We start from the raw sequence: 19,204 nt of genomic DNA on the forward strand, positions 1-19,204 counted from the left end.
CTTGAGATTGAATTGGGGGAGCTTTTAAAACTGGTTGTTCTATGGGCTTACTTGGCTCTGTAAGTGAAGCTTCAGTTTCTCTAGCGGTGCACTAGACACAGCAAGAGATTGCTTAGGAGAGTTTGGGGGGCAGTTACAGTATTGCTTCTCTCTGTAGCTAAGGTTTTAGGGAGAGTGCATTTCTGTTTGCTGCTTTGGGGAGTCTCTTTCTGATCTTTTAGATTCTTTCTCTAGCAGCAATTGTGAACTCACAGTCTCTTGGTCTTTTCTCATTTCTGTTGTTGGTTGGGCTAAGTATCCCCCACTGTAACCCTGGCAGGGGGCATCCTCTGAGCATTACACTGAGGATGTCCACAGGGAACCGGGCATCCCTGTGGTGTTGCACACACTTCTCTTAAGACCTGCTTTTGCTCAGAGGTCCAGTGGTTGGTGTCAGTGACTGGAGCTAACTGGTATTTAGCTTTTATGCTTTTTAACAATTCCCAAACTTTAGACAAAACTTCTGTTGGCTGCTTGTCATACTTATTCATATCTTCTCCTAAAGAATGGAGTTAATTCCAAAGGAAACGTCTGTATGGATCTAATTTTCTTTCTGGGGGCTCTGGTTCTAAAAGTCTCTGCCTGTTGCTTCTAGCTGCTTGGAGGCACTGCCACTCAGCAGGATTTGCTGACGAAGGCACTTAGTACTTGACATGAGAATTAGGACCTGTGTTGTGCTTGAGAATAACTGAGGAATGGGGCCCAGTGTTGGCATAGGTTACTGCCTGCACTGGCTCCAAGTGTGCTTTTTTGCTATGGGAGGGCTTATTTAAGGTGCTAAAAGTCCTTAGCAGTTCAGAGGCTCGCAAGATGACACGAGACAATTCATCCCAAGACAAGGAAAATTAGATCCATACAGATGTTTCCTTTGGAATGAACTCCATTCTTTAGGAGAAGATATGAATAAGTATGACAAGCAGCCAACAGAAGTTTTGTCTAAAGTTTGGGAATTGTTAAAAAGCATAAAAGCTAAATACCAGTTAGCTCCAGTCACTGACACCAACCACTGGACCTCTGAGCAAAAGCAGGTCTTAAGAGAAGTGTGTGCAACACCATAGGGATGCCCAGTTCCCTGTGGACATCCTCAGTGTAATGCTCAGAGGATGCCCCCTGCCAGGGTTACAGTGGGGGATACTTAGCCCAATCAACAACAGAAATGAGAAAAGACCAAGAGACTGTGAATTTACAATTGCTGCTAGAGAAAGAATCTAAAAGATCAGAAAGAGACTCCCCAAAGCAGCAAACAGAAATGCAGACTCTCCCTAAAACCTTAGCTACAGAGAGAAGCAATACTGTAACTGCCCCCCCAAACTCTCCTAAGCAATCTCTTGCTGTGTCTAGTGCACCACTAGAGAAACTGAAGCTTCACTTACAGAGCCAAGTAAGCCCATAGAACAACCAGTTTTAAAAGCTCCCCCAATTCAATCTCAAGTTCAAGAGAAAACCCAATTGAATGTTTCTGCCATGCCAAGTTGTAAAGAAACGCCTATGGCATGCTCAGAAATAGAAATTAAAAATATAAAGCTTGTTAAAGAATGCTGCATAAAACAACAAGAAAGTTCTCAAGAGCGTGAAGCAAAACTTGCTTTGTCTTCTGAACTAGTAGCAAAGTCTAATAAAGAAAACATTGTGTTTGCAAACCAGCTGTTGCTTCCTGATAAGCAACCTGTTCATACCAGAAAAACTTCAAAAATAGAGTCTCCAATGGCAAGAAGAGTCTACCTCAAACCTGAATTAAATTTAAAAATTAACCTAGTTTTCTCTCTAATCTATTAAATAGTCTCAAAGTGCAGCCACCAGAGAGTAGACAAAAATTACACGCATTGGGTAGTCCCTTGTAAGGCACAAGGAGAGCCCCTTCAAGACACCAAGACACCAAGGCCTTGCAAAACAATTCTAGCAATTCTAATTTTTGCAGTTCTAAAAAGCAGTTTCTAAAATCACAGTTCTAGCAAACATTTAGGCTAAGCAAAACATTTTGCATGCAATATTACTTCAAACACATTGGTGTTACCCAGCACTGGAAACAGAAAACGAGAAAGCATGCATACAGTAAACCTCTATGCTAACGTGTGTATGAACAGACTCGTGTCTGCCCACATTCTCCACCAGATCTGTTACGTGATGTGCTCTCATTAGACCCGTGTACAAACTTGCACACGTTCTAATGAGACTTACACCCACTTCTAAGGAATCTTTTGACATTGGCAATAGAGCGTCTGTGGCGAAGTAAGGCGATTCTAACTCAAGAAACTTACAGCACTGAAGGGGATAACACCACAATGGCACATTTATTGAGGTTGAAACAAATACAAAGGCACAAGCTAGTTTTGGGGAAATTAGCTGAGCAAGTAAAGGCTTAGAAGCAGTTTCAAGATTGAAAAATAGACCTTTTGAGACTTAAGAGCATACACACAGAGACAGCAGGGGAAAGAGTAGAGGGAATATTTAAAGGCAATATACCTCTCCTTGGGCTGCAGCCCTTTCTTGTAGAGCAGAACTGCGGAGCATTGCAACTCTTGGTCTTAGGTGAAGAGGAGAGGAAAGCAAGGAGGCAAAGCATGGCAGCTTGCTCTCGCAAGCTGGAATCTGTAGTAAGCTCAAAAAGAAGAAGCTAGCCTCTCTTTCCCCTCCCCCTTTAGGGTGTCTTGGTATGATCTTGTTTAAAGGTCTACTTGCTATGGGAACAAAAGAGGGTGATTTGGGGATGATGGCTGTACTTGATGCAGCTTGGAGTTCAGCAACAGGGCTACATTAGCATGTGTATGACCAGGTAAAACTCTTTCCATCCAGCATTCATATTCTGCTCAGTTTTACCCCTGCCTTTGTCTCTGGGGAAGGCATTTGAAGACGTCTATCAGGAAATGGTTACTCGACCTAGGCCTTCTGTGAATGCTCGCAGTTTATAGGTGGGGTTTTGGGTCACTTCAAAATGGAGTCAGTACTGCTCACAGAAGCTACCTTGTAACAAGGCTAATAGTAGTTTATGCTCTTTCTGAATGTTTGGTTGTTGTATACTTGTCAACTGCTTCATTTGTTCAGTGGTAGCAGTATGCAGTAAGGTGATGGGGAAACAGTGTTAAATGTTAGGAAAGGTTAGACTATGGTCATCCAGTGAAGGATTTGCAGTCAGAAAAGATATTTGAGGGAAGGGAAGACGGTATCACACACAGGGATCATCTACACCAAGCAGGATATTCCACTCTGAAAGCGGTATAGAAAATCCAGGCGCCACACTACTGCTTTATAGCAGTATTGAAGTGTACTGACAACTGTTGGGGCCCATGAAACATACCATATACCACTTTCATAACACTTTCATAGTGTTATATCCTGCTTGGTGTAGATGTGTCATGGGCCCCAACAGTTGTCAGTGCTCTTCAGTACCACTATAAAGCAGTAGTGTAGCTCCTGCAGTGCAGTTGAATACCTCTATAAAGTAATAGTGTGGCTCCTGACTTTTATATACTGCTTTCATAGTGGAATACCCTTCTTGGTGTAGCTGAGCACACAGTATAGCAAAAGCTTCAACGTACAGCAAAAGCTACAGAAGTAGGAATGAGTGAACTTAATTTCAGATACACTGAATGTCTCACTTATACTTTATTCCAGTGATTTATTCCAGGCACAGTTACAAAATGGGGGATACTTGGCTCAGCAATACTACAAACGAGAAGGATCTTGGAATTGTTGTAGATCGCAAGCTGAATATGAGCCAACAGTGTGATATGGCTGCAAGAAAGGCAAATACTATTTTGGGCTGCATTAATAGAAGTATAGCTTCCAAATCATGTGAGGTACTGGTTCCTCTCCATTCGGCCCTGGTTAGGCCTCATCTAAAGTATTGTGTCCAGTTCTGGGCTCCACAATTCAAGAAGGATGCAGACAAGCTGGAGCATGTTCAGAGGAGGGCAACTAGGATGATCAGGGGTCTGGAAACAAAGCCCTATGAAGAGAGACTGAAAGAACTGGGCATGTTTAGCCTGGAGAAGAGAAGATTGAGGGGAGACATGATAGCACTCTTCAAATACTTAAAAGGTTGTCACACAGAGGAGGGCCAGGATCTCTTCTCGATTCTCCCAGAGTGCAGGACACAGAATAACGGGCTCAAGTTAAAGGAAGCTTTAACTTGACATCAGGAAAAACTTCCTGACTGTTAGAGCAGTACGACAATGGAATCAGTTGCCTGGTGAGGTTGTGGGCTCTCTCACACTAGAGGCCTTCAAGAGGCAGCTGGACAACCCTCTGTCAGGGATGCTTTAGGGTGGATTCCTGCATTGAGCAGGGGGTTGGATTCGATGGCCTTGTAGGCCCCTTCCAACTCTGCTATTCTATGATTCTATGATTTTAACATTAAGATGTAATGTAGAACAGGTCTGTCTTAATTGTGTGCTGTGAAATCAGACCTGTGACCAAGGCCATGTTTGGGTGGGCACGCCCCTTTGGGGGCTGGACATGCTGGTGAGCACACCCCCTTGGGGGCTGGACATGTTGGTGGGCACGCCCCCATGGGGCGGCCATGTTGTCCTCCTTTTTGGTTTCCAAAATATGGTCACCCTACTTTATTTGTTTATTACATTCCTATGCTGCCCAAGAGCCAAAGCTCTCTGAGCAGTTCAAAAAACGCAACTTAAAATTCAAAACAAGCATTAAATCTAAAGAGTTTAAAGCATGGGTTCTCAACAAGAAGGGAATTCCCCCCGGGGGGGGATTTTAGGGTTCCAGGGGGGGAATTGGGACCACTATTCAGAAAAGTATGATGTCCTGTAGATTATGTCTTCCTACACATATAATTAAAAATCATCCCAGAAAGGTGTCATGTCATTTGCAAAAGCCAGGCCTTTGCTCTCTTTCCCCTCTCTTTTCCCTCCCTCCCTCGCAATCCTAGAAGTTTCAAGCTTCCCATGTAAAGGGGCAACACAAAGCATGGGAGCTGAGAATGTAAAAGGGGCCATGTTTTGCGTTGCCCCTTTAAATGGGAAATTTCTAGGATTGCGAGGGAGGGAAAAAAGAGCAAATGCCTGGCTTTTGCAGATGACATGACGACATGAGTTAGACCATCTTGGGAAGGGGGGAATTATATTCTGAACAATGGTGAAAGGGGGGAATGGAGCAAAAAAGGTTGAGAACCACTAGTTTAAAGTAACAGATTTGCAGATAACACCAAATTGGGTGGGATAGCTAATACCCTGGAAGATAGAAACAAATTTCAAAGTGATCTTGATAGGCTGGAGTGCTGGGTTGAAAACAACAGAATGAAATTTAATAGGGATAAATACCAAGTTCTGCATTTAGGAAATAGAAACCAAATGCACAGTTACAAGGTGGGGGATACTTGGCTCAGCAATACTACAAACGAGAAGGATCTTGGAATTGTTGTGTGGATCTTTGCTGTGTGGTTTTATCCTGGTTGCGCTTTTTATATTGTATTTCGTAATTGTGTTTTAACCTGTTGGGTGTTTTACTGTGGTTTTAATTTTTGTGAACCGCCCAGAGAGCTTCAGCTATTGGGCGGTATAAAAATGTAATAAATAAATAAATAAATAAATAAATTGTAGATCGCAAGCTGAATATGAGCCAACAGTGCGATATGGCTGCAAGAAAGGCAAATGCTATTTTGGACTGCATTAATAGAAGTATAGCTTCCAAATCACGTGAGGTACTGGTTCCTCTCTTTTCGGCCCTGGTTTGGCCTCATCTAGAGTATTGTGTCCAGTTCTGGGCTCCACAATTCAAGAAGGACGCAGACAAGCTGGAGTGTGTTCAGAGGAGGGCAACCAGGATGATCAGGGGTCTGGAAACAAAGCCCTATGAAGAGAGACTGAAAGAACTGGGCATGTTTAGCCTGGAGAAGAGAAGATTGAGGGGAGACATGATAGCACTCTTCAAATACTTAAAAGGTTGTCACACAGAGGAGGGCCAGGATCTCTTCTCGATCCTCCCAGAGTGCAGGACACGGAATAATGGGCTCAAGTTAAAGAAAGCCAGATTCCATCTGGACATCAGGAAAAACTTCCTGACTGTTAGAGCAGTACGACAATGGAATCAGTTGCTTGGTGAGGTTGTGGCCTCTCCCACACTAGAGGCCTTCAAGAGGCAGCTGGACAACCCTCTGTCAGGGATGCTTTAGGGTGGATTCCTGCATTGAGCAGGGGGTTGGACTCGATGGCCTTGTAGGCCCCTTCCAACTCTGCTATTCTAGGAGTCTATGAATAAAACCAAAACAAAAGACAAAACAGACAACAAAGTAAATGCCACCAGCAGTCTAAAAATCTAAAAAAGCATTAACATATTTTTTTTTAAAAAAAGTGAAGGGTCAAAAAGCCTGGGGGAATAAAAAGCTCTTCAGCTGGTGATGGGAACACCACAAGGAAGGTGCCAGGTAAACCTCTATAGGGAGGGCAATTCACAAACAGGGTGCCAACACTGAAAAGACCCTCCAGTCTCACGTCATTTGTTGCTACCAACCTCACCTCATTTGTTGGAGGCATCTGAGAAAGGATTCTCTGAAGATTATCTTAGGGTCCATGCAGGTATACACTTATGAAAAGGCCTGATTTAGGTTGGATTGCAGAGCACAGTACAATGTAAACCTGGTTTGATAATTTAAGCATTCACTTTTGAGCACTTCCAAACCAATAGTACCTACAGTCTATACATGAGCCTGAGCTGCTAATTGTACACACTTCCCATTGAAAGAAATGGTTGTGTGTATCCACCTTTAATCCCATTTATTTCAGCCGAGTTCAGCTGGTTTTGTGAGTGCATGTTTGTCAGCTCACAAAGGAACAGCAACTTGCCTGTGTGCAATGTAATTGCAACATGGGGTGTTGCCTTTCCCACTTTTGTGTAACTTCCTGAAACCTGGTCTTGTTTTTTATAGTCATGCCCTGCCTCCTGATTCTGTGGCAGGATAGGATTTTTTGAATGAGTCTTAATCTTTTGAGGGCTTTTTGTCTTAATGAAATCAGAACCACATCCCCTTAGATTCTGGACTCCAGTAGAAACTGGGTCAGGGCCTGCTAAGAACCGACAATATCAGGGTACCATTTACTGGCTTTGATACAAATGTTCAGTGAGTTTGGGGGAAATGTAGATCAGAATCACACTATGCTACACAGTGTGTTCAGTTTCCTGCAGAAGTTTAGCTTATCATGCAGAAATAGATTGTCGTCTTTGGGATGAAGAGAAGCCCCAATAACTAAGCAATTTCCAGGCTGGCTTAAATGATGCTAAAATGTTCAGTCTTCTTTTCTCCAGACTGAACATCCCAAGTTCTTTCAGCTCTGGACGGTTCTGACTGAAACCCAGAGTGGATTCAAAGCCCCACCAAAATCAGAGCCACCAAACTCCACTGATTCCTCCTCTACTCTTTTTTTCTGACAAGGTATTTCGCCCCTCAGATGTTTTGTTTTAGAAGAGAACCACATTTTATGTGATGTTTCTTTTTCTCCCTTTCCTTTTTCTATATACAAGCAAAGCAACATAGCAACTGTGTAGCAGCCTTCTCCAACCCGGCACCCTCCAGATGCTTTTGACTACAACTCCCATCATCCTTAAGTATTGGTCTTGCTGGTCGGGGCTGATGGAAGTTCTAGCCCAAAACATCTGGAGGACACCAGACTGGTGAAGTCTAGTGTGACAGATGAGAGCTTTTAGGAGAGCTGCAGGCAGTATTGCAAAGCTATACACTTTATTTGTTTCAGTTCTACCACGGCTTCTGCACAAACTGGTTTTGCAGGATTTTTTCCATAGCATTTCAAAATCTAGTCCCCAGTAATATGTCCAGCACTGCTTGCGATATATGTGCATATATTCAGCATGACCTAGAATTGAAACCAATTTGCTCTCAAAAAAATCTCCTTGAGATTCTCCTTGGCAAATTTTTCTGCTAAGTCCCAGGTGATCACCAAGTTCCCAAATATTCAGTGCACATTTGCTCTATGACAACCAGTTATATTTTATTTTACTGTTTGAAACCTGGCAGTTGATATTTGACAGTGTTTGGTAGTCGACATGCAATGGCATTAGTGTTTCATAGGGAAAGGCGAATAAGCAATGTTCCAGATTGGCAGGATCCTCTGAACTTCATCTTGCCCCTTGCCTTGTGCCCAATTCTCATTCAGGTTTCTGCTCGCTGCTCACTCAGCGCAAACGGGAAATTTGTGCAAATCAAGCAGCAATCGAGCATGATAGTTGCACCCATTTCCTCAAATTTGTGCAAATGTCCTAAGTTGTGAAACTTTCCTCCACAGACTATTGATTCGGGGCTAATTTGGTCTGCAGAGGAAATTTGTGTAAATTAGGAAATTTGCACAAATTGAACAGGGAATCAGGGACAAGATAAACGTGAGTACATGTTGGGCAATGATGTATATTTTCAGTGGACACATGCTTGTGCTTGTGTTCAGGATTTCAAACAGGATACAACTCACAAGAAAAGACAAAATTCTCATACATCCCTAGTATTCGATCATTCGTTTTGACAGTTCATGGCTTATGGGCTCACATTTGATAGCTCAGTGCACTCAAAACGAACAAGGGATGCCAACAGGTCCTATGCATTTCCTTTCTGAGCTAAGCAATGTGGAGGAACCCAAAAGGGTGGGTCCCCTTTGTTCGCTGAGTGGTGGTCCAAGACTCTCAACACACAATTTCTCTCTCCTTAGAAAGTTTATTACGAGCTGTGCTGCAAGGTGGTAGCCCTCAGAGGACCTGAGGAACTGCCCACTAATTTCAGGAAAGGCTAACATATTTATAGGGTCAGTTCCCCTTAGAAACAATGGCAGAACCTTCCTGCCAATTATAATACAGTGTGCAACACAGTAACCAATGATAGACAAGGCATTTATGCATGTTTAGAGTGCAAATAATTCTAAGACTAGAAAAACAATATGTAGGTGGGTATTGCAATCATTTAAGCAACCATACATCCATTTCCCTTTTGCGGTTTAGCTTGCTTTGAAAATAACTCACTCCACCCTCTGTTTCTGTTGAGACACAGTCCTGTGACATGTATTTCAACATAGACCATTAGTTGTGGAAGTGGTTGCAGTCTTAATACATGTCAGTTACTCTGAAAGCATGAATTTTATGATTTATAATGAAAAGACCAAAGCAGTTTATTTTCTTATACCTGTGGGCATAGGTAAAAATATCTTGATTTCCTCGACACCAACCCACATTTGTAATTTTGATTTTGATTTTTTTTAAAAAATTCAGCATGTCTCAATCAGAATGTGCCTGGAAAATCTTTTGAATGTCACTGAGTTCAATAGCACACAAGGTAATAACTTCCACCAGCTCTATGTTCAGCCATCTTTTCAACACTTGATTTTTTTAAATTTTATGCTACTTTAGCAGGTCTGTGAGACAAGTTCTTCTCAACAATATCCACGCCCCCACTCCACCCCACCCCCTTTGCTTGAAGAGGGCTCTTTTCTGCTTAAGTTTTTTTTTCCCAGCACGGCGCTTTCACCACAGGCATTAAAATTTATTTCCTATTACTTCGACCCAATTACATAGCAAATCAAAGCCTTCATTCAGGAGGCAAGGAAAGTCTTCCCACTGAAATTCTCTGATCATTTGGTTGACATTTGGGGAGGGGAAAACCCAAATTTACTTGCAAAAGCCTGAATGAATATATTTGGCATCAAGTAAATGAAATCCTGAAGTCTGTGATCAAACTGAAAAACTAAAAGAGAGAGAGAGAGAGAGAGAGAGAAATATTTTAGAAGAGCATCACCTAAAACTGATGTGCATTAAAAAAAAAAGGAAAGGAAAGTTGTGTTACTTTTTTAGGTGCCACAACTATTTATTATTATTAAGAATATAAGAAGAGCCCTGCTGCATCAGAGTAAGGATCCATCTAGTCCAGCACTCTGCTCACACAGTGGCCAACCAGCTGTCTACCAGGGACATCATCATCATTATTATTATTATTATTATTATTATTATTATTATTATTATTATTATCTAACAGGGCTCCACTTCTAGGAAGGTGCCTTCTACTAGATCAGATCACTTGTCCATTTAGGCCTGTAGTATCTACTGTGACTTATAGCAGCTTTGCGGGGTTTCAGACAAAAGTATTTTCCATTAGCTGCTACCTGGTTCTTCTTCTTTCATTATTAAATGGTGATACAGGAGATTGAACCTGGGACATTCTTAGAGTGACCAAGTGACCTACTTTAGAGAGGACAATTCCGTATTTGAAGAGCTGTCAGCGATGACAGACCTCTGTTTGAAAGTGTCATCTATTTGAAGGCCTGCCCAGTCCAAGTGTATCTTTAAGCCAGAATTTTTTTTTAAAAAACAAAAAACATAAGAAGCGAAAGCAGCATGGGTCTCTACTTGCCCATCTACAGTTAGGTCTTGGGCAGTGGACTGGGCAGGCACACAGATCTCCTGGGCAAGAATGTGTTCAACCACTGACTGATGGCCCTTTCTCTAAAGTTTGGCGGTCTCTTGGTGAGAAATTGCAAAGATGAGAAGTTCAGTATGGAGGCTAAGGAGGAGTACTGGGAGCAGCAAGTCCAGGCTGGGTTTTAGCATTTTGATCTCCAACGTAGGACATTTTTAATGGAATGGTAAATGCAGATGCCGTTGTGTCAGCCACAATGACAAGGCACTAGAGTCCTGACCTCTGGCAACCTTTCCTAGATAAATATCTTTTTAACTCCAATGTCAACAATGGCACTACTAGGGTCTCCAGCTCAATTCCTCCCCTTTATATGCTGTTGGTGGTTTCAGGAGGGAAGGGCCATCTAGTATTTGTACATTGCCCTTACTTCTAGGGCCAGCATCAGGGGTCAGCATCATATGGCACCTACTGAGACCTACTGCCCATCCCTAGAACTTCCTGGCCCAATTTCCCCTCCTCTTTGCTGTGACTGCCTGTTCACCTACTCTGTCTCAGCGAAAAAGCAATGAGGGGAGCAAAGGCAAAGAACACACTTTGCACCCACCTACCCCTCTCTGGGAGGTGATGTAGATTGGATCTGGACAGTCCTCCAAACAGAGGAAGCCTTCAAAACAGAGGACAGTCGAACAGAGGAGTGTCCTCTTTAAAAACAATACATATCTAAAAACAATTTTTAAACTATTAGCTGAAGACAATCCAGAACTTGATTTAAAAAACTCATTATATGCTGCCAAATGACTAAGAAAGGATGACAGTTTTAACCTGGTGCCACGTGGGCCTTGTCAAGAAGATTGTGCCATAATGATGGCCCCAGGGAGAGGTTTCATCTCTCTGATGAATGTAATGTGCCAAGGGTTAAAAGATGGCTTCTCTGCCAAAGGGTGGCTACAGGTGGCTACATGCCAGATTTGCATTTCTTAATGGTGGACATCATGTCCTAGCAGACAAAAGGAAAAATTTTCGACCAATAGAGCATTGAACGTGACCTATGACTCATTGAGATTGTGCACCTTAACTTGAAAATTGAATGTAACTTAACTTGCTAATCCAGAACTGACCAATCGCAAGGTTAGAAAGAGACTAACACCCTCTTGTAGTCAGGGCCTATATATACTGTGAGATTCCTTTGTTTTGGCGTCTCCATTTTATGGAACCGGAGAGCGCCCCCATACTGCAGTATCAGAAGTAAATGGATTAAGTGTATTCTCCAGCCTCGTGTGTTTGATTGGCTATTAACACACTGGGGAAGTGGGCCTTTAAATCCCTGGTTGAGGAACAACAATAACTAGGATCCACCACTGAGAAGGCCCTCTCCCTTTTGGGCACCTTCAGAGCTCCCTATCCATGTAACCATTTCCTCAGGAATAGTGTAGCCATGTTAGACTGTAGAATCAATAAATCTGGAAGGGGTTAAGCCTCCTTTCGTACCACCCACCAAACCTACCCTGCAACCCTTCCCCCACTCCCATGTTCATATTATGTCAGCAACAGTGTTTGGAGGGTGTGTGTTGTTATAGCAGAGCGGCTTAGCATAAAAGTCGTGCACATTGTGATACAAGTGTGAAATTTGGTATGGTGGTATTTATGACCATGTAGATTAAAATGAGATATAGGGGCATCTCAGAGAATCATCGTAATGGCCACCATCTTGGAAAATGGCGTTTGTTTTCACACAATAACTCTATTATTTGTAATCTCACAGAAAAGATGTCTCAGTACAAAATTAAAGAGCATAATTTTTTTTACAAAAAGTCATTAACAATCTTTTCATAGGAGCAACCCTAATTGAGATATAAAGGTTTTATTCCTACCCATTTGTCTGAGAAGTCAACAAGATGCACTATCTCACCCTCATTCCAATCTGGCGGCCATTACGATGATTTCCTGAGATGCCCCTATATCTCATTTTAATCTACATGGTCATAAATACCACCATACCAGATTTCACACTTGTATCATAATATGCACGAGATGGCCAGAAATTGTCATTAAGCTGCTCTACTATTAGACGTATTTGAAGGAAAGGAATCCCTCGTGCAAGCACTGAGTCATTACTGACAGTTGGAGGGATGCCAGCTTTCGCTGACGTTTTCTTGGCAGGCCTTATAGCGGGGTGGTTTGCCGTTGCCTTCCCTGGCCGTTATCACCTTTCCCCCAGCTAACTGGGTACTAATTTTACCGACTTCGGGAGGATGGAAGGCTGAGTCGACCCGAGCCAGCTGCCTGAAACCAGCTTCTGCTGGGATCGAACTCAGTCCATGGAGAGAGTTTCAGCTGCAGAAACTGCTGCTTTACCGCTCTGCGTCACACGAGGCTCATATGTATATATATATATATGTAATCAACATCGACTGTCCAAGAAATTCAGCCTGAGAATATGTCTTTAAACTGTAGATTCAATGAGTGTCCCATGATGCAATTCTCAGGCTTGCTTCCTGGTTCTAACTGCTCTCTCCGATGACAGTTATGTATTTCTGTTGACAGTTGATAAGAAGTCTCCAAGCGGTCTTCTTTTGTTTATCTCTCCACCACTCCTAGTTTATTAATGTTTCAATATTTGTTATAAGAATAAAGTCATTTACAATTTTATTGTTCTCTACCGTTAAAGAATTGTCTCTAATGTTGTTCTGTAAGAACACACAAATTCAGACTTCCACCAATATGTGTATAAGAGAGAGAGTCTCTGGGAAGCGGGACATGTGTTTGCTGAGGTAATATGCCATTCCACTCCAAGTATGGTATAGAGCAAGAGGCCCTTGACAAAATGGAGCAACCACTCTTGGCTTGGATCTGATGGCTACAGGGGGAATTTCATCTTGTGAAAGAATGTAATGTGCCAAGGGTTAAAAATGGCTGCAGGTGGCTACATGCCAGATTTGCATTCTGTAATGAATGGACTGTGAACCATGAAGCTTTGAATGTAACCTATGACCTATGATTATGCACCTTAAGTAGCTATTAAATGTAACCTAACTTGCTAACCCCACTCTGACCAATCAAAGGGTTAGAAAGAAACTACCCCCCACCCGTGTAATCAGATTATATATATATATATATATATACACACACACACACACACACACACACACACACACACACTCTAAGATTCCTTTGTACTGTTTGCCTCCATGTTGCATATCATTGGAGAGCACCCCGTACTGCCGTATTGGAAGTAAAAATGATTAAGAGCATTCTCCAGCCTCGTGTGTTTGATTAGATATTAACGTGCCGGGGTAGCGAGCCCCTTTGAGGGACAACAGAACCAGAGATGCCTTGCATGATCCCACACAGTTCCAGAGGGTCCTCAGGAGTAAATTTGTGGGGAGGGGCTCAGGGGACTATAGTTAGGGAGAGGAGCTGAGAAATCCCATTGTGCAAATGTAGTTTCACTCACCCATCTTGGACTCCATAAGGATTGCCATGCTGGTGCATTCTTGGACCCACGCTCTGAGCGCCTGTGAGGCAGCCGTCCACCTTCACTCTGGAAATTACGCATTTCCCCTCATTGCGTAAATGGTGGCCATAAAGGCCTCGGTTATGCAACAGGGGAAACATGCAATTTCAGGAGCCTCCATTGTGTACCAGAAAAGGGTGGATGGCTGCCTAACACTTGCTGGACCTCACGGGTATTTGGAGCATGGGCCCGAGAATGTGCCATGGTCTCCCAACTAGGTCCAGGGGGCAGACGCAGGGGAGTCCATCAGAGTTCCGGATTCACTCAGGCACCCACCACATCCCTAACTGCCAGTAACAAAGCCTTAAGAAAGGCATTTCAACCTTTTAGAAGGAGCAGGGTTGGGGACAAGGAGCTGTAGAAAAGCTGGAAAAACCCCAAATGATTGGGGAAAGGGGGTACGGCCTTCTGGGCCAGATTGGGAACCCAAGAGAGCAAGATTTCTCTGCTGAGCTTGACATTCTGCAGCTCTGGTATAAACTTTCCAATAAAGTGTAGATTTTATTTCCAGGTCTCTATGCACCCTGGGCCATATTTATTTATTTGTTTATTTATTTATTTATTACATTTCTATACCACCCAATAGCCGAAGCTCTCTGGGCAGTTTACAAAATTAAGACTTCAAAATATAAAACAACAGTATAAAACCATAATAAAAAATACAATATAAAAGCACAATCAAGATACAAACAGCAGCAATGCAAAAATACAAATTTAAAAGGCCCTCCTCCTGGTAGCCACCTGCTTCACTTCTTTTGGCAGGGGCTCATGGAGGAGGACCCCTGAGGAGGACCTTAGGGTCCGGGCAGGTACATACAGGAGGAGGCGTTCCTTCACATACCCTGGCCCCAAGCTGTTTAGGGCTTTAAATGTTAATACCAGCTCTTTGAATCGGGCCTGGACCTGGACTGTCTCTTTTCCCTATCCATACTAAGCCCCTGACCAGTTTCTGTCTCTTCCCCCTATCCAGTTCCTTTCCTGTGACTTTCTCCTGAGGGCATTCGGTTCCTCCTCCCCTTCCCTAGTTGTAACTATTAGCTTTGCTAACAAAGGAGGGAGGGGGGAGGCATATGTATACACATTGAGGGCCTGAATTGCACAAATACAGACACACCTAGAACCGGAATGCTGCTCTCTTGTAATGCATGCTTTAACCTCTGTGCCAGAAATGTATTTGTGGTGCTCCAATTTCAAAAAGTAACTAGTACTCAATACTCAAAACCAATACTCAGCACTAATACTAGTAAAATGCAATATTGTAAGAGGCTTCATTTTAGATATCACATAGCAATGTATTTTGTATCTTTCTCCACCCATTCCCCAAAGCAGGCGTTGTGTGTGTGTGAGAGACAGACAGACAGACAGACAGAGACAGAGACGGTATTTAAATGCCAAGTTTCATTGTGATATTCCAGTGCTCATGGGAGATGTTGCACAACAATTTATACTTTGAATGGTTTTAATTTTTGTGAACCGCCCAGAGAGCTCCGGCTATTGGGCAGTTTAGAAATGTAATAAATAAATAAATAAATAAATAAATAAATAAATAAAATTCATTTTATATCTTTCTGGCCCTCTTGAAAATCATTGCAGAGATGGAGGGTAGGTTTGAACATCAAACATCCATCAGATGAGTGTTTTATTGCATGCCCTTTGCTGGGCATTTACAGATTTTCACAGGTCCCTCTCATGTTGTCGTCTGCCTCTCGCCCCTTCTGACCAAAACACTGAGGAAGTCCAATATATTTTCTCCATGCAAAATAAAAGCGCCCTTCCATCCCACGTATTGCTGTCCTTTTGCTAAGTTGCTTTTGTTGGGGGCAGGAACGAAAGAGGAGGGTGGGGCAGTTCTCCAGCTTGCTCTGTTTGTCAGTCAAACAAATAGACTTGGGCTGAACCAGTCAAACAGACTTTTGCTGCTCTGACCCTACCCTCACTACCCACAGAAATGGTAAATGCTGCATTGGTAAAAATCTAGGCAACAAAATCAGAACGATGTGGGGGGAAGGTGCCCAAGTCTATCACCTAACAAGAACCAATGAATTAGAGTGAGAAAAGAAGGGGCGGGACAGGGCAGGAACAATAGCAGGAGAGCAAACAGCAGCAGCAATCATGTAAGGGACCAGCGCTTGCTCCGCTAATGAAACAGAGGTCAAAATTGCGGGTGCATTCCAGGAAAAAAAGTGGGTGTGATGGAGCCCTGTGTCCTAAATGTGCATGCCAGTTTCAATTCCAATATCTCAGCTGGTATTTGAATGAACACAGATTTGTGTGCTGAATGTATCATGTAGCAATGTGCATTTTGATATCTCCGTGATCAAAGGAGTTATCCCACCCCAAAGAAAGAATTTTGCAAGCAAACAGAATGCCAAAAACTGGTAGGCAAAAGCAAAAGGTTTACTTTTGTTGGCTGATAACTTCTATTTCCAAGGAACATTGTAAGTATCTGCCCAGAAACAACTAGTGTTGTTATTGGTATAGAAATTTTTTTAAAAGTCACATAACAATATTTTCAATTTGGCAGAAATGTCTGGAGTGATGAAGAAGCCTTCAGTCATGATACGGGAAAAGGAGACAAAATTACCAAAAGAATTTGAAAGGAAAGCATCTCGTAAACAGAAGAATCGTTCCTTGACACCGGGTAGGAGGCAATGGAAAGTTAATATTCAGTCTTCTTCCGGACAACATGTGATGGAGTAGGCAGGCCTCATTTCAACTGACATTTGGGCCAGATCTACACCAAGCAGGATATGACACTCTGAAAATGGTTTGAAAACTATATGTGGAGCTCTGTGTCCTGGGCCCCAACAGTTGTCACTACTGTTATAAACCATTTTAAAACAGCCATGTAGATCCTGCCTTTGTTCTTCTAATCAGTTGCAGCTAAGGGATGTATAGATTTTGTTAAATTCATTCAATCTGTGCTTCACGGATTGTCAGGTGTTATATATGCTGTTTGAGGCTGAAGGGAGTTGAAGTAAAAAACATCTAGATGGCACCAGGGGCAGATCTGTACCAAGCAGGATGTGACACTTTGTAAACGTTTTGAAAACTGCATCTGGAGCGTGTCCTGGGCCTCAGCAGTTGTCACTACTGTTATGAACTGTTTGAAAGCAGTAGTGTAAATCCTGCCTAGGTCGGGGAAGGAAAATCTAGCCACTTCCTTATTCCATCCCCACACTCCGAAATTGCTTCCTGTCCACAAACACGTTACCACAGAACTACATGAGCCATCAATTCTTGCGTATTCTAGGACCATCTGTGAGAGATATTCAAAGCCTGTCATGATCCCTGAGTTCAACAGGGCTTAGTTCTAAGTATGCATACATAGGATTGCAGACATAATCTTTTAAATTTAGGATACTAGAATAGATTGAATATCATCTGATTAAACTTCTAGATTCTGAGAGGGCTCTGTGGTTTGGAATTTTGGAGTGGTCAAATGGATGAATTGTTTGTTAGAATGGTGGGAGTTTGAATTTGGGGACAATTCACAGGAATACCTGGGCACATCAGAGACAGCTTTTTAACTGGGTCGCACTACTTACGACTTGATTCTCTGCATGTTTACTCAGACATAAATTCAGTAGAACTTACTTCCAGTGCGAGAGCCTCGTGTGGCACAGAGCAGTAAAACAGCAGTTTCTGCAGCTGAAACTCTCCCCACGGCCTGAGTTCGATCCCAGCAGAAGCTGGTTTCAGGCAGCCGGCTCGGGTCAACTCAGCCTTCCATCCTCCCGAGGTCGGTAAAATGAGTACCCAGTTAGCTGGGGGAAGACAATGGCAAACCACCCCGCTATAAGGCCTGCCAAGAAAACGTCAGCGAAAGCTGGCATCCCTCCAAGGGTCAGTAATGACTCAGTGCTTGCACGAGAGGTTCCTTTCCTTCTTACTTCCAGTGCACATACTATTGCAGTCTTGGTGTTGTCTGTTGTGAAACAATTGTTTGACTTGGTATTTCATTGTAAGCACTGATAAGTGACAAGTTTCTGTTGAGCACACGGTTCACGACTGTACACAATCCAAATTCACGTTTGGGCACAACAGTGTATCACTGGGAATGCAGAAGTACCCCAGACATAGATAGGTAACTCTTTGCTCTCTACACCCCGTACAAGCGCGCGCACACACACACACCCCATGCAGCCTGACTGCATAGCACTCCCTGATCAACCATGTGGACTGGCAGGGATTAGTATGGATGGAGGAGGCACTTCCTGGGACATGCTACAATGCCCAGGTACACTGCAATATATTTATCCTTAGTCTTGTTTGGATGTTCTGATGATCTCCCATGGCATGGCTCTGTCACATTTGTAATTGACTGTCTATTGATAATGTTTTAAAAGCACACCACAAATCCTTGAAGGTCTTTATTAGATATACAAGCTTGGGCCATTGCCCTGCACCCCCTCTAGCACAAATGGAACCTTTTATTCCCACTCCCTGGCCCAAAGCCTAAATTTTAATTTAATCTGCTAAATCGGATTAGCATAGACTAAACATGTTTACTTGATGAACCCTTCACATGCTTTCCCATCACCCCTTCCACAGCAGACTGGGACAAGTGGGTGGGTTGCTGTATACATACAGTATGGGAAATACACAAATATTCACTCCAGAACAGTGAACAGTAAGGCTTAAATAAAGGAGGATGTGACACAACCTTAGAGTACTCATGTTTTGTCTTGTTTTCAATTATGCAGCTTTCCTTCTTGCCCTGCTCTGGGCTCCATTGAACATTATGTGCCCATGTCTGAAGACGTTGCTTACCACCCGACCGAAACCTCAAGACTGACAGGTGAGGAAAGCTGAACATTTGCCTCCCCATACACACTCATCCTAGTGGAGTTCACTAATCCAAAGGGAAAAGTGGAACGTGCAACAAAATGTTGCAACGTGGAGTGCTCCTGTTGACTCTTCCAGTCAGCCAGCCACCGCCCCCCTTGGTCCAGGATATACTTACTGTTCCCTCTCTTACTCCATTTCTTGTTCTCTGTTCCCACTCTGCCCACCCAGTCAATCAGCATACTTGGTCCCCATTGTTTGTTTGTTTTTAGTTTTCCCAACCTCAGGTTTTGTTGCTTAAAAAACCCAAAAAATCTGCAAAATGTGGGGTTCCCTCAAGTATGCTAATCACTCCCCCTTGTGCTTTTTTCTGAACACTGACCAAGAAAGCTTATCAATAACAAGACAATTCTGAACTGAGTTGAGGAGCGTGTGCCCATCATTACTTCAGAGTTCCATTAAATCTGCCTTTTAGCAAGATAACAGGGCAAAATAGAGAC

The 19,204-nt window shown here is 42.9% G+C and overlaps 1 protein-coding gene across 3 annotated transcripts in view; it reads left to right on the forward strand.

The window, feature by feature from the left end:
- The window catches only part of ANKEF1 (ankyrin repeat and EF-hand domain containing 1), an 82,404-nt gene that overhangs the window by 6,191 nt on the left and 57,009 nt on the right, over nt 1–19,204 (forward strand). For 2 of the 3 annotated variants that reach the window (XM_063125323.1, XM_063125325.1), the window contains exons 2-3: nt 16,441–16,557; nt 18,623–18,717. The gene's annotated coding sequence lies outside the window, so the exon portion shown is untranslated. The remainder of the gene's footprint in view (nt 1–16,440; nt 16,558–18,622; nt 18,718–19,204) is intronic. The other variant, XM_063125324.1, reaches the window with a different exon arrangement.

Source organism: Elgaria multicarinata, chromosome 4, assembly GCF_023053635.1.
Source record: "Elgaria multicarinata webbii isolate HBS135686 ecotype San Diego chromosome 4, rElgMul1.1.pri, whole genome shotgun sequence".
NCBI lineage: Eukaryota > Metazoa > Chordata > Lepidosauria > Squamata > Anguidae > Elgaria > Elgaria multicarinata.